The following is a 13429-nucleotide window of genomic DNA, read 5'->3' on the forward strand; positions in this document are numbered from 1 at the left end:
GTGGGTGGGAAATTGAAGTCAACATTGCATAGGATCTGGACACGACATTTCACCCACCACACAAGACGTCCCTGGGGAAAGGTGGACATCTGCCGCTAACGTCCGAGCACCCTAGAATATCAGAGCGCGATGATCTCAAGTCACCCATGCATACGGAGGACGACAGGAAGTGAGGAACCTTGCTTGGAGATGTGAAGTGACTTGTCGGGGGATACCCCAGCTTCTGGGCCCAATGCCAGAGCTGCTGCCCATTCTCCTCCCACTTTCCCCCTCCGATCTCTCCTGGGGTATGGCCACCTGGCAGCCTCTGACATACCCTCCGAAGCCCGCAGAGAGGCCGCTCAGGCAGTGGGGTCCCGATGCCTCCCACCTCTGTAGCCCACTACTGCCCACCAGTCGCAGTTGGTCAAGGGTCTCTGACATTTGGTCTCACAAGGACCTGAAGAACCTAGGTGTTTTCTGCCTTTTGTGATTCTGCCTTAATGGCTTGGCGGGGGGCTGTGTGAACTCCAGGCCTGACAGTCTACCTGCCACCCCGCAGGACACCTGGCAGGTCATGTAGGCAGACCACTCCTCAGGACGGAGGTACCTGGTATTTGATAAGATTCACAGCCCAATAGCTCATCGATTTGTACTTTTTGAAAGTTGCTTGTTTCAAACCCACCAATAGAAGCCTGCTAAATCATGACTGTATAATTGATAGCCTGAAATGTATAAGAACTGGGGGGCTTGGGCTCTCTCCCTCTTCTGGCTTGCGCTTCTTTTTGTCCTCCCTGCGGATCCTAGCAGCCTCGGCTGCGGCTGCCCCTCCCCCAGCCCATGCTGGGAGAGGTGGCTGGGAGACCCAGGCTAACCTGAATCAACCACCTTTATGCCTTAGCACCGACTTCAGACTTGATGATTATCTGGGGATTTCAAAATCCGCCACAACAGACCCTCCTACAGAGCGGTGACCCACAGAGAAGCCACTGTGGCTGACCAAAGCAGCGCTTGGCATGGTAGGAGGGCCTCCTCCCAGACCAGGCCCAGGACCAGGTGTGGGAGAAAAGGGGCTGCACCTGGCTCACCTGCCAGGTGCATCTCCCACAGGCGTTACTGGCGAGCAAGTTCTCCCACTGGGCTTGTACTTGGTCTTGGTTGATTATATTCAACACTGATGGAAACTGCCGTTTTTATACCCCGTGTGGTACAAAGATCCAGGAATATGTCTCATTCTGTAGCATTTATTAAACCTGCTGAATGAAACCAAGAAAGTTCTTTCTGCTCTAGGCAGCTGAATGGCATTTCCTCTTTCCTGCTCAGCCCTAGGGCTGCAGCAGACCCTCCAGGAAGCCTACCCTGAAGGTACCTCCAGCAAGGCAGGTTAACCAAGACTTTGGGGACAACACTCTTCATGACATTCACTACTTCAGCACCCCAGTAAATGCTAAAGACAGCCATGAACACTGTGCAGCAAGCAGAAGTTGGGGGGCTCAGATCATAGCAAGGGATTCCTGTTGAGCCCGCAAGCTATACTTCCATTCCCTTGAGGGACCCAGCCAAGCGTCCCTGCAGATGACAGGCTTAGCAAAATGTCACTATTGCAGAAAGCCACAGCTGGGTGAAGGGGACACAGACCATGAGGTAGTGTTTCGGAGGGTGACGGAGCCCTAGTGAGTGGGAAGGACTTCCCAAAGCTCATCTGGGCCCTTTGGAGCCCAGCCCCGCAGGCCTGCTTCCTCTCTCCCAGGGGGGCAGAGAGCCAGGACCCTCAGGTCCCTTCCCTGCTAGGCCCTGGGGCCTGGCTCTCTCTCCCAGAGGTAGCTCTGCCCCAACTCAGGCAGCAGGATGCACTGGTCCTGAGGTCAGGGAGTCTTGTTCTAGATCCAAGCACACCTAAGTGGGGGCAAATAAGGTGCTTCCTCCCAGGACCCAGGACAACAGAGCTCTAGGTGGCCACTTCCTGCGGCTGTGCTGGGCCTGCTGAGGGCTGGAGGTAGGCCTGCAGGCTTCCTAACCGGCTGCAGGGCCAGGTGAGGCCCCTCACCTCTCTGGGAAATCGGGAGAAGGGGGAGCTGCTTCCATGATCATCAGCTGCAGAGAAAGACTGCTCCAGGCTCAGAGCGTAGCTTCAAGTGTTCAACGAAAGCCAAATGTTATTCTCACAGGGAATCCCCACACCAGGTTGTTGAAAACACTGCATGTTCAATAACATACTGGGTCCAAGGAGTCACACCTGATCTCTACAACCACTCTTGCAGCACTGACTCCCAAACCACAACTCCCCCACCCCCTCCCAGGACCTGCCTTTATCCCAGCTTCTCTAGGCACCCACCCTGCAGCAGCTAAACTCTCTCACTTTGGTTTAGATCTTAACTGAGATAAGCCTTGAGCAAATGATTAGATCTCTTTAGGCTTTAGTGTCCCCATCTGTAAGCTGGGCTAATGAAGATACCTACTCTGAGATTGTGGGAAGGACGGGATAAGGCATTGCCCATAAAGCAGTCACTGGTAGGCAGCTGGCAGTAGCTGCCAGCTTCATCTTCATCCCCACTGATGCGGTACAGCTGGATTTTTCAACCCCAAGGGTTGTGCAGCTGCCATGGGGTGAGGGGAGTAGCGTGGGCTCTCCCAGGAGCCTGGAGGTCTCCTAGCAGTAAACACAAGGCCATGAATGAACAGGCTCGCAAAATGATCACTGAGCCGCTGAATGACATCAGCTTGATAGTTTTGAAGTCTTTGAAGCCAGTGCTTTTTCTAAAGCAACCTCCCAGAGTCTCTCCAAGTACAAAGTGCACAGGGCTGCTCAGGTGGGGGCCTCTGCTTCCATTCACTGGAGCGGGGCCTGATGTCGGAGGCTCAGCAAGCAGCCTGCACAGTCCATGGGGACCAAGCTTGCTCCCTCCCCAGATGGGGCCCTCTGCCTCCATTAGCACAGCCTGTGTTCTTAAGTACTATTTGGGCAGCTGGGCCACTGTGCTGAGGTCAACTAGGGCCCCAGGGCTTTTGCACAAAGTCACTGCCTGGTGCCACCAGCGCCAGCTTATCTCCTGCTGGTTGCCCATTTAGCCACACTGCCAGGTGCTTCACAGGTCCTCTGAGCTTTTACCCAAAGCACAGGGCCAGTCCCAAGGCAGCATTGTGGCCAGCCACCCTTCCCACCCCCGCCCTGATAACTGGCCCTACACCTGACTCCTTCTCCAGGAGGCTCTCTGAGCCATGTCACAGAAGGCCATTCAGAATTCCAGACACATGGTTTCTGCAGTCACCCATTTCAATCAACTCCATGCGATGATGATGATGATAAATGACCAGTTATCAAGCGCCTGTTCTGCCAAGTCTCAGGTGCTTGGTAACTCACTGAGCACTCCCGCCCCAGGAGGGGAGGCCTGTGGGCCCTTCCAGGGCCTCTCATCAGGAGTCCTTGGGAGGACATGGGCTTCTTCAGAATTCACAGTGGTTTGGGTTTTCAGGTAGAGCAATGGGAGATTCAGAAAAGTGAAGCCATTTGCTTCACCTGCTGAGGGCGGCAGGACTGCTTCCCGGGATGCCTGGGGCTCCACACCCAGCGCTGGGCACTGTGGTGAGCCCAGAGGGGAGTGCAGAACGGGAGAGAACCAGGCTGATCCCTGGGGGCTCACAGGCTCAGGGAGGGAGGACTGGCCCAGCCTCTTCACTCACCCAGGCCCAGGAGACAGCACCACCCTGACACACAGTAAGCACTCGGTCAAGGTTGAGCTCCTGCTCCCAGCCCCAGCTGCCCCCACCCTTCATGCCTGCCTGTATCACCTCCTCTTGCAGCGAACCAGCCCTGAGTCACTGCAGGTGAGGTATCTGCCCACTCTGGGATTTTAGACAATGTTCACAAGGCAGACTCTTGTGGGCCCCTCCCTCAGCCCATGCTCTATTCTTTCTGTGGCAGTTTTTAAAGGCCCCTACCTGGAGAACCTGCAAGGAGGGAGGTTAACTGTGCAGGTGTCTCTGTAAAGATCTTTCTGGTGCTTTCCCCAGAGGCCAAAGGCATATCTAAATAAACAGTAATGGGAGGGGAAGAGCCCATCCAGATATTGCCATCTCTCTCGTCCAGGTAAGGAGACACACTGGACACCTTGACAGGATGGCAGAGACACCGGAAAGGAGCTGCAGACAGGGGTATCCTGCTTCCTGGGTCATATGCAGAACCAGGCTGATGGCCACAGGGCGCAGACAAGACCCTGGAGGCCTCCAGGGCAACCAGACTTGCCCTGACTCACAGCGGACGACAGAGCCCAGGTCCCCTTGCTCCTTGCCCAGTGCTCTGCCGTTTCAGGACCCAGGCCCCCTGCATTTCCTGTCCACAGGCCTCAGTCCTCCCAACCATAGCATGAGGGACAGGGCTGAGTGACCACCAAGCTCTTTGCCTGCAAGGATATACAACAATTCCATAAAATAAGAGCAGCTGCTGGACTCTTTCAGGCTTAGTACAAACAGTACAGGGCATTCTCTGGCTTTACTTGATTTGTCATTCCAATGTACAATTCCTCTTCCTCCTCCTCCTCTTCTTCCTCCCCTGGTTCCAGAACCCCACCCTCAGCAAGCTGCCAGGTCCCCTCCTCTAGGAGGCATGCATCATCAAAGAGGGTCCCAGCTGGGGAGTGACTCAGTAATGGTGGAACGTCAGACACTGTGACAGGTGAAAGAGAGCAGCGCGTTAAGCCAGGATTAAGCGGGTGACCCTCTGATGTCCACCCTGTGCCCACAGAATCCTCTGAGATCCCACACCAGGACTGTGTTGAATGTAAGACCACACCCCAGACTGCCTGCAGAAGGCAGCCAGACTCCTTGGATTGCAGACAGAACTGACTCATGAGCCACGAGAGCCATTGTTGGAAGCTCCAAGAAGAGGCTGGGCCCTGACACCCCAGGGTTGCTCTTGTGTTCAAATACAGCCTGGAAAACAACACCCAAATACGCTGACATGGAGAAACAGACGGGGCCAGAACACACACGAGTTCAAGTCCGCCCACTCGTACGCCTACACATGCCTTTCTTTTTGAGCCTGTCTCTCCTGCATGCATTTGCATGGATGCCTGCCCTTGAACTTGGGCAAGTGCAAGTGCTATTTCTCCATGGGAATGTGTACGACCACTCCACACAGACACAAAACATGCACGCATTGCTAAGCATACACAAGAATATATGTATGCAGTGGATGCACACACACAAATGAACAACCAGAAACTCAGAAACAAGCCCACAGACGGACACACTCAGCTGTCAACAAGCACCCCCAAACACGCTGGCCCACAGGACAAAGGCACCAGCCCACCAACGCTCACAGCTGGAACCAGAGCTGGAAGGTTCCATGGCCCGGTGCAGTTAAAGAGCTGGGAGCCCAGAGGACCATGGGAAACTCATAGCTCTATGCCGCCATCCGCCCTGCTCTACGTGCTGCAGTCGCAAGCCCACCTGTTGGCTTCGCTCTCACTTCAAAGCTTGTCTTTGCAGCAACCTGGATGCTTCATGGCCTGGCAAGAGCCAGAGAGCCCTGCCCCTAACACTTCTCATCCTGCCTGAGGTGCTCCCAGATGGGATTCCGCCGCCTGACCTAACTCTTTAGGGCCTACTGGGTGACCCAGGTCCCTGAAAATATTTCCATCCTACCTCTGAAGAGGGGAGAAAGCAGAGGGTTCTCCCACTCACTGCTGGCTCTGAAGCCTCAGGCCAGTGACCCCACCTTCTGTCCCTTTCTTCCCTTCTGGAAAGTGGGGGACAATAGCAGTTCCCAGGGGATTCCATGAGAGCATGCAGGCAAAGAACTTAGTAATTTTCTGGAATACACTAGACAGTAACTGCTGTCCTAACTCATCGAAGCTGTCATTGTCATCAGTTTTACTGCTCCCTTTGCCTGTCAGAGGTCGGGCCAGTCAAGAGCTGGAAGGAGCACCTGCAATGCAAGGCCTTCTTGCCCACGGGACCTCACATACCTGGGATTCTTCTCACCTTATACCCCACACGAGGCAGGGCCTCATTAGCATCCTTGTAACCATTTACTTGTATACATTTACTGAATGCCTCCTATTCACACTGGACTACAAAGGCCCCCCAGAACAGGGGCCATGGCAGTCTGAGACCTCCGTGCCAGACACCTGGCAGGCTCTGTGAAGCTTTTTAATGATTCTACTTGGGAGCAACCCAGGTGGGCTTGCCAGAGGAGGCAGCTTTTAAAGGCATTACTTCAAAACAGCAGGCATCCCATGCAAGTACACAGCACCAGCCAAGGGGCAGAGATAGGACAGAGGTCCTGCTGGCCTCCAAGTTCCACACCCCACACCTAAGCCTGAGCAGAGCACCTCCAGGTCAGGGAGGCCCCTGCGGGACCCTGAGATCCAAGAGGAAGAGGCAGAGGGATGCCCAATCCCGAGGAGGACTGGCAGAGTGGACACAAGTAAAGCCAACTGGTAACTGCCAGTGGCCAGGATGAGTGGTCCATGGTCAGTGAATAGAATCGGATGCACATCCCGAGATGTCAGCCCACAGGGATATGCAGTCTGGTCGGCACTGGCCTTATCCTGACAAGCCCATCCCAGAGGCAAGGCCGGCCACAGACACCCCATTGGCTTGTTCTACTCCAACTTCAGGTCCACAGTTAGACCCTATGAGCTGAGCCCTGAAGGACACACAGCTGCCCAGGGCAGGGGGTGGGTGTGTGTGGGGCTGAGTCTGCCCTGTGTCAGCAGGGACAGGGGCTCAGGAGGGGCAAGCAACGTGCTCAGGCCACACAGCCAGGAAGCAACAGAGCTGGGTTCACTCCAGATCCTCTAGTCCAAGCCCGAAGCTCTGACACACAGTTTTCAAAAAGCTCGTGGAAAACGCACATCCTGAACAAATGATGCACAAGCCCCAAACACTATTGTTTGCACCAAAACAAACTTCAGATTCCATTTTTCCACAGACTTGCAGAAGTACCCCTTGTAAATCCCCTGGCCCATCGGGATACGGACTCAGCCAGCACCTTAGCCTCTCCCTGGCTCAGTTTTCCACCTGTAACCAGGTCTAGCTGGTCTCCAGGGTTCCTTCCAGGAAGGACGTGCCTCCTGGGTCACCCATTCGCAGGTGGTAGACTTTCTGGGTGACAATGTCCTGCCCAAAAGAGGGCTGCTAGTGGTGAGGCTTCAGGCTCGGAGGAGCTTCCACAGAGGCAGACTGCCCTGCTCTGCCCTCTGGAGTGCCCCGCTGGGCACCTTTCTGGGAGAACCCTGCAGAGGTTGTTTTCCTCCTCGATGATTTACCATCTATGAGCCAGCAGTTCCTCAGAGGGCTGGCCCCCACAGGCTCACAGGAGCTCAGAGTGGGACATCAAGGTCAGGTTCAAGGCAAGAGCTCTGCATTCCTGCAGGGGCTTCACAGAGTGAGGGGCAGAGGGAGGCTAGGCCACTAGCCCTGATTTCTGCTCTCAAAATGGCTGGCCACACTGGCCTTAGACTCACACCCCATGGGGGCTACCTATCAACTGCACCTGCTCTTTTCTGCCTCTGCTCTCCCATCACTCCTTCATACATGTGTCCCCAGCCCCTCCAGTGCCTGCCACAGGGATGCCTGGCTCAAATGCCCAGGGCTCGGGCAAATCAGAACCAGTCCCCAGAAGGTCTCCAGCGTCTGGTGGGAAAGGCAGACTCCGACGGGTCCTTCAGTTACAGACAGGACGGAGGCAGAGCTCCAGGATGAGGGAGCCTCCAGACGTGAGGGGGTTCACAGAGAACAGGGTTCAGGAGGACAACAGGGAGCTCTCGAGGCAGAGACGAAAGCAAGTCACGAGGGTCAGGAGGAGCAGCGGGCCCCAAGGTGCAGAGGCTGGGCCAGGTCTGCAGCAGGGCAGTGTGGGCAGGACACAGAACTCAGGCACCAGGGCAGGGGAGGGCCAACCTGACCCTTAGATGCTCCCAAGCTACTCCACAGGAGAAGCTGCTCACCCGGATGCAGAAGCTTGCGTGCGAAGCTCACGTCCTGGCCGCCACCTCCCCAGATGGCCGCCTGGCTCCAGAAGCAGTCCTCCCAACCAGAGATGCTGATGGGACGACAGCTACCAGCCAACCCAAATGCCATTGCTGCAGCAGGAGGCGGGGAAGCCAAGGTACCAAGCCTTGCCCCCATCCCCGCCACACCCAGGCCCCTGGCTCCAGGGTTGGGGGATGAGGGACTGTAGGACCCCAGGCAGGGTGGAAGGGGTTAGAGACTCAGTAGCTCTCCCCTGCCCTGACAACATGAAGCAGGGAGGCCCCGGTTCCAAGGCTGGCTCTGTCCCGTACTGGCTGTGGGACCTAGGTCAACACGCCTGCCCTCTCTGGGCCTCTGAGTCCTCATCCATCATAGCAGGTAGAGCCAGGGAGTCAGCCCTCACCTTCCGCTCACCTTCACAAAGTGACAGCCATTTCCCTTGCCTCGTGGGCTGTAAGAACTTAATGAGACGTATGCTGGTGGACAGTGCAGCCCAGGGCCTGGCCACACCAGGGGCTGGTGCACTCCAGGCCCCACGGTTCCTAGCAGCAGACAGCAACACCCCAGGTGACCCTCATCCCCGCCTCTCCCAAGGCAACAGTGAGTGTGCAAGCAGCACCTGCAGGCCACCCAAAGAGGGCAGTGACTGGGCAGCTGCTGGCCCCAGCCTAGAGACCATCGCATGGCAACACTACCCAGCTGCCTCCACACTGGCCCACCTCATCCTGTACCTCTCTTCCCAATACAAACCTGCCTCTGCCCCAGACCTCACTCTTTCCCACATCCTTAACAAGGGTCCCTTCTCAGAGGTCCCCACCTCCCTGGTCAACCTCGGCCCAGCCAACTTGGCCATCCATGCCAGGTCCAGCTGTTGACAGGTGCTCCAGTGGTGGTGGGGCCCGCTTTTACTCCCACACACACAAACCCCTCCTGGGACTTGGACTCTCACCAGAGGAGCCCCTAGGCGTCCACTTGCTGCCCTCTGCTGCCCCCAACTGGTGGAAAAGCACTCTGCGCGCACACACACATACCCCTCCAGCTCCTTCCATCCCTACCTGGCAGGCTGGGAACCTGCTCTCTGGTCCCCTCAGCACCAGCACCTCCCCACCTCAGGGGCCAGAGCTGAGCCTGCAAGTTTTGTGGGGAGTGATGCTGCTTGGGGTGTGAATGAGATGTGCAGAAGGAAGAGGTCTGTACAGGTCCCTGGGGTTGTGGGCAAAGTATCTGGTATGGACTCACGCAGGGAGGGGGATGGCCAAGACTCAAATCTTGCTCCATCCCAGGTGAGTGGCTGGGAGAACGGAAACGGCACCTGCTCCCACTAGACCCAGAAGTGGTGTGAAGAGAGGAAGGTAGGCCCCAAAGAGCAGTCCCACCTGCCAGTTACAGAACCTTGCAACAAACTGGGATTTGGCAGTTGACATTTGTACTTTTGTAGGACCAATTTATCTTGTTCCCAATAGGCTCAGAGTCCAGGGCTGCAGAAAAGGTGCTAGCAGAGAAGGCGTGGTGAAGGCACCCCTGAGGACGCCAAGGCAGAAAGGGCAGGAGGAGGAACAGAGTCTCGTCCCCTCCTGTTTCCAGGCCCCCAATTCCCCACTCGTGTTCCTTGAACCACACACCACACTGGGACTTCCCAGGGCTTCTCTTTACCTCAGTTCTCCCGCCCCTACCAGGCATGCTTAAGCACAGATGCTGGGGCCAGGGACTCCTGACAACCTGTGAGACGCCCCGCCCACCCTTCTCCTGGCCTCCAGGTCTGGTCATCTGTGCTGCTCAGGACACGGCACTCCCAAGGCGTGCTGCGGCCTTCCCTGACCCATCTCCCCTCCCTCTCCGTGGACCCTCCCTAACACAGCCTCCAATTCAGTGTGCTCTGACCACTGCTGCAGGTCTCCCGTCCCTGCCACTCTGCATGCTCCAAGCTGCCCAGTGCCTGCTCTCCTCAGCTTGTGCTGTCTCCCATTCCCAGCCTGGGCAGCAGCTGAACCACCTGGAGATGACTTCATCAAGCCCTCGCCAACTTCTCCACCAGACACAGTTCTGCATGAATCTTCTTCAGGTCCTCAGGGTCCAGCCCAGACCTTGCTGGACAGTAGGTGCTAATGAAAATTTTACTGAGGCTGGCCTCAGGGTGCACTGCTTAAGGCCTTGTACGGGCACTTGCACCACATATAGAAGTTCCTTTTTGAGCCCTGGATACTCCAATTCTGACACAGCTTCCTGCTTAATGCATCCTGAAAAGCAGCAGGTGATGGTCAAGGACTCGGGTCCCTGCCACCCGTGTGGCTCCTGGTTTCAGCTTAGCCCAGCCCTGGCTGTGAACATCTGGGGAGTAAACCAGCCGATGGAACATGTTCATCTCTCTCTCCCCCCTCCACTCGTTCCCATCTCAACTCTGCCTTCCAATATATGAACATGAAAAAGGAAACATTCTTAGAATTTTACTAAAGGACAAACTGAAGGCAGAACAAGGAGGGCGGCAGTGAGCTCACGGCCAAGGCAAGACTCGTGGACAGGAGCCTCGCCCTGCTCCCCCTGCCGAGCACCAGCTGTTTGACCTGATTCCCAAGTCCATGAAGCTGGCATTGTGGCCTAGCTGGTACAGCTAATGCCACCACCCTATACAAGAATCAGTTCATATCCTGGCTGCTCCACTTCTGATCCAGCCGCCTGCTAACAGCTGGGGAAAACAGCAGAGATGGCCCAAGTGCTTGGACCACTGCACCCTCGTGGAAGACCAGATGGAGTTGTTGGTTCCAGATGTCAATGGACTCACTCCTAGCTGTTGCCTCTGGCCCTCTCTCTCTACCCCCCACTCCCTCCTTCTCTCTAACTCTACCTTTCAAACCAACAGAATACATTGATGAAAACAGTGAAACTGCTTTTCTGCTATGAGTGGGACAAACAGCCTCCAAGCCCCAGTAAACCTGGAGTCCACCCCTGGCCAGGCCCTGGCTCTGGCCCAGACTCCGGCTTAGGGGACTCTCAGCCCACACCTCCATCTGCCCTGGCCACCCCAGACATCTCGCCCTGATGCCCACCTCCCTCCATTCCCGCTGCAACAACAGGAGACATGGCCTAGTCCTACAGATGAAATGACAGGTATGTTCCCTCTGGTTAGAGCAGTTGGGTGTTAGAGGATACAGGCAGGGCAGGGCAGGAGCCAAGGCTGGCAGGGCCAGCTCTCATCACCTGCACACCTGCCAGCTGCCCAGCTGGAGGATCCCAGCGCCCCTGCCTGAACTGAGCAAGGGACATTGGCCTTGCCAGCAAACTCGCTGCACCATCCAGAGGCAGCAGACACCCACCGGGGGTCCCCCAATCCAGGGTCCAGCACTACAATCCATTTCGGTCAGTCAAGATTGCACAGCCCACTCGGCCCACTTGCCAGTGGGCTGCGCAAGGAGTCACCACCTCAAGCCAAAGTGCACATGAGAAGCAGCTCTGCTAAATGCCCATTCTGCTCCCCAGAGTCCGCACCCCCTGTACCCCTAGGATCCTACACACAAGCACACGGGGACCCTGGCTGCTCCCTTTGGCCCTGACAAACTCCTACACACCCCTCAAAGGCCTGCCCCAAAAATCTGTCCTCTGGGACTCCTCAGCTGGAGCTTGGCCAACTCTGCCCCAGTACCTCCTGCACACCTCTGTCACAGCACCCACGGGGTCAGGGGAAAAAGGTGCCTACAGCCCAACACCTGGTAAAAGAGTTATGGAAGGAGTGGCTTCTAGAAGCAGCTGTAATCAAGCCAGCGCTGAGCTTCTCTGCGGCTCCTGCTAGCCCCCTGGCCTTCCCCTCCCTGACACTTCTCCTTCTCCACCTTGCGAAAAATAGCCCTGAGACCCGATTTCAGCTAAACCTTCAAACACAGCTCTCCACTTTCAACTTCCCGACGAGGGATCAATTGGCTGTCAGGTTTCCCAGAGCCCTTGCCACTTCCCACTCTCCCACCGCCAGCACTGCTCAAGGTCGTCAGGAGGGACTGGGGGCAGAGGAAGGAGAGAGGGAGGCGAGGGCCTCGCGGGGACACCAGTATCCATGTCAGCTCCTCCTCGCTTCCATCAAGCCACGCCCCCAGCACCAGGCTGCAGGTGCACCTCAGCACCTCTGCTAAGGGCCCTGGGCCCCCAGTACCGGAGGCACCTGTGGCACCCTAGGACAGAGCTGGCCAAGCCCAGGAAGTAGCAGGCCAGTGGTAAGCAGGGGCTTCCCTCTCCCCCAGCCTGGGCCACACCCCGCTCCATGGGGGGAAGGTTCCACAAGGCTGGTGGAGAGGCCTGAGACTGGGAGGCTCCAACCCAGGGCCACTGGCTCAAAAGCCCATTCCTTCAGCTACTGCACCGGGGGGTTTAAACGCCCACTGGATGCGCAGAAAGGGCACTGCCTTACAAAACACTTGCTCATCTCACACGGTGGGAAACTGAGGCTCTCCCAGAGGAACTGAGGCTGGCAGGGAGCCCCGGTGCAGGGTAAGGGGGAGGAGGTGCCACAGGGGCTGTAAGCAGCACAGGTTTGGGGTGGGGAAGGTAAGTACGGACAAGCCCAGCCCACCATGCTGTCCGCTCTGGAGGAGAGGCAGACAGAGGGAATGCCAGGGACCTCCCCTCTTGGTCCACAGGCTCTGATCTCCCCCCCTCCCCTGGGGTGGGGAGGTGCCTAGTGAGAGGCAGTGACACTCCGCTATCCGGGTATGAAATGACAGCACAAGGTGGCACTTGTCAACTCTATTCTGTGCTGTCTCCCCTGCCTCCCCCAGGCTAAACCATGTTCCCCAAGCACCCTCCAGGGTCTACAACGCACGGCAGTCAGTGGAGCATGCAAGGGGGCAGGAGTGCGCATGCCCAGAGCTGGCAGTGCACACTGGAGGGGCTCCTGCCCCTGCATGGGGTCAGGGTTCAGGCCAGGGTCACATCTGACCGCCCCCAAACACCGGGTCCTGTGTCCCCACTCCAACTCCTCCACCGTTTTGACTGTTCCATAGCTGGAGGTTAATGGTGGATGCAGCCACTCCAGCACCTGTCAGAGCTGGGTGGGCCCCAGGTAGGTACTCTCATAAGAGCCCTCAGCTCAGCTTTCCCGAGACAGGGCCATCTCTCCATGTTCGGCTGATGAGGACACAGACTCAGAGAGGCTAAATGACCAGCGCAGTCACACAGCCAAGATGTGAGCACGCATTCCCGATGAGCTCTGCAGTGCCTGCCTCCGACAGCCCCAGACTGAGCCTTGACTCGCGCCCTTCCCAGTTGTCACTCTCATCCCTGAAGTGGGACTGTCCTGAGGAGCGGCTAAGATGCCTTCCGGGTGTGCACACCCTTCCTAACAGACCTCATACAGATGGGGTGAGGCTGGGAGACAAGCCCTGGGAGGCGCGGCTCAGCCCTCTCCCCCGCAACACACACACACAGCAGGGTGTAAGAGACACGGCAGCAGGCAAGCCCAGGAGCTGGCTAGCAATTACACAGCGGCCAG

General features: G+C 56.9%; 1 protein-coding gene across 2 annotated transcripts in view; it reads right to left on the minus strand.

Annotated features, from left to right (window-relative positions):
• LOC121144857 (DAB2 interacting protein) overlaps positions 1 to 13429 on the minus strand; it is a 160345-nt gene that overhangs the window by 70308 nt on the left and 76608 nt on the right. The gene's annotated exons all lie outside the window — the stretch shown is intronic.

Source organism: Ochotona curzoniae, unplaced genomic scaffold (assembly GCF_017591425.1).
Source record: "Ochotona curzoniae isolate NIBS_2020 unplaced genomic scaffold, NIBS_Ocur_1.0 scaffold_3208, whole genome shotgun sequence".
Classification (NCBI taxonomy): Eukaryota; Metazoa; Chordata; class Mammalia; order Lagomorpha; family Ochotonidae; genus Ochotona; species Ochotona curzoniae.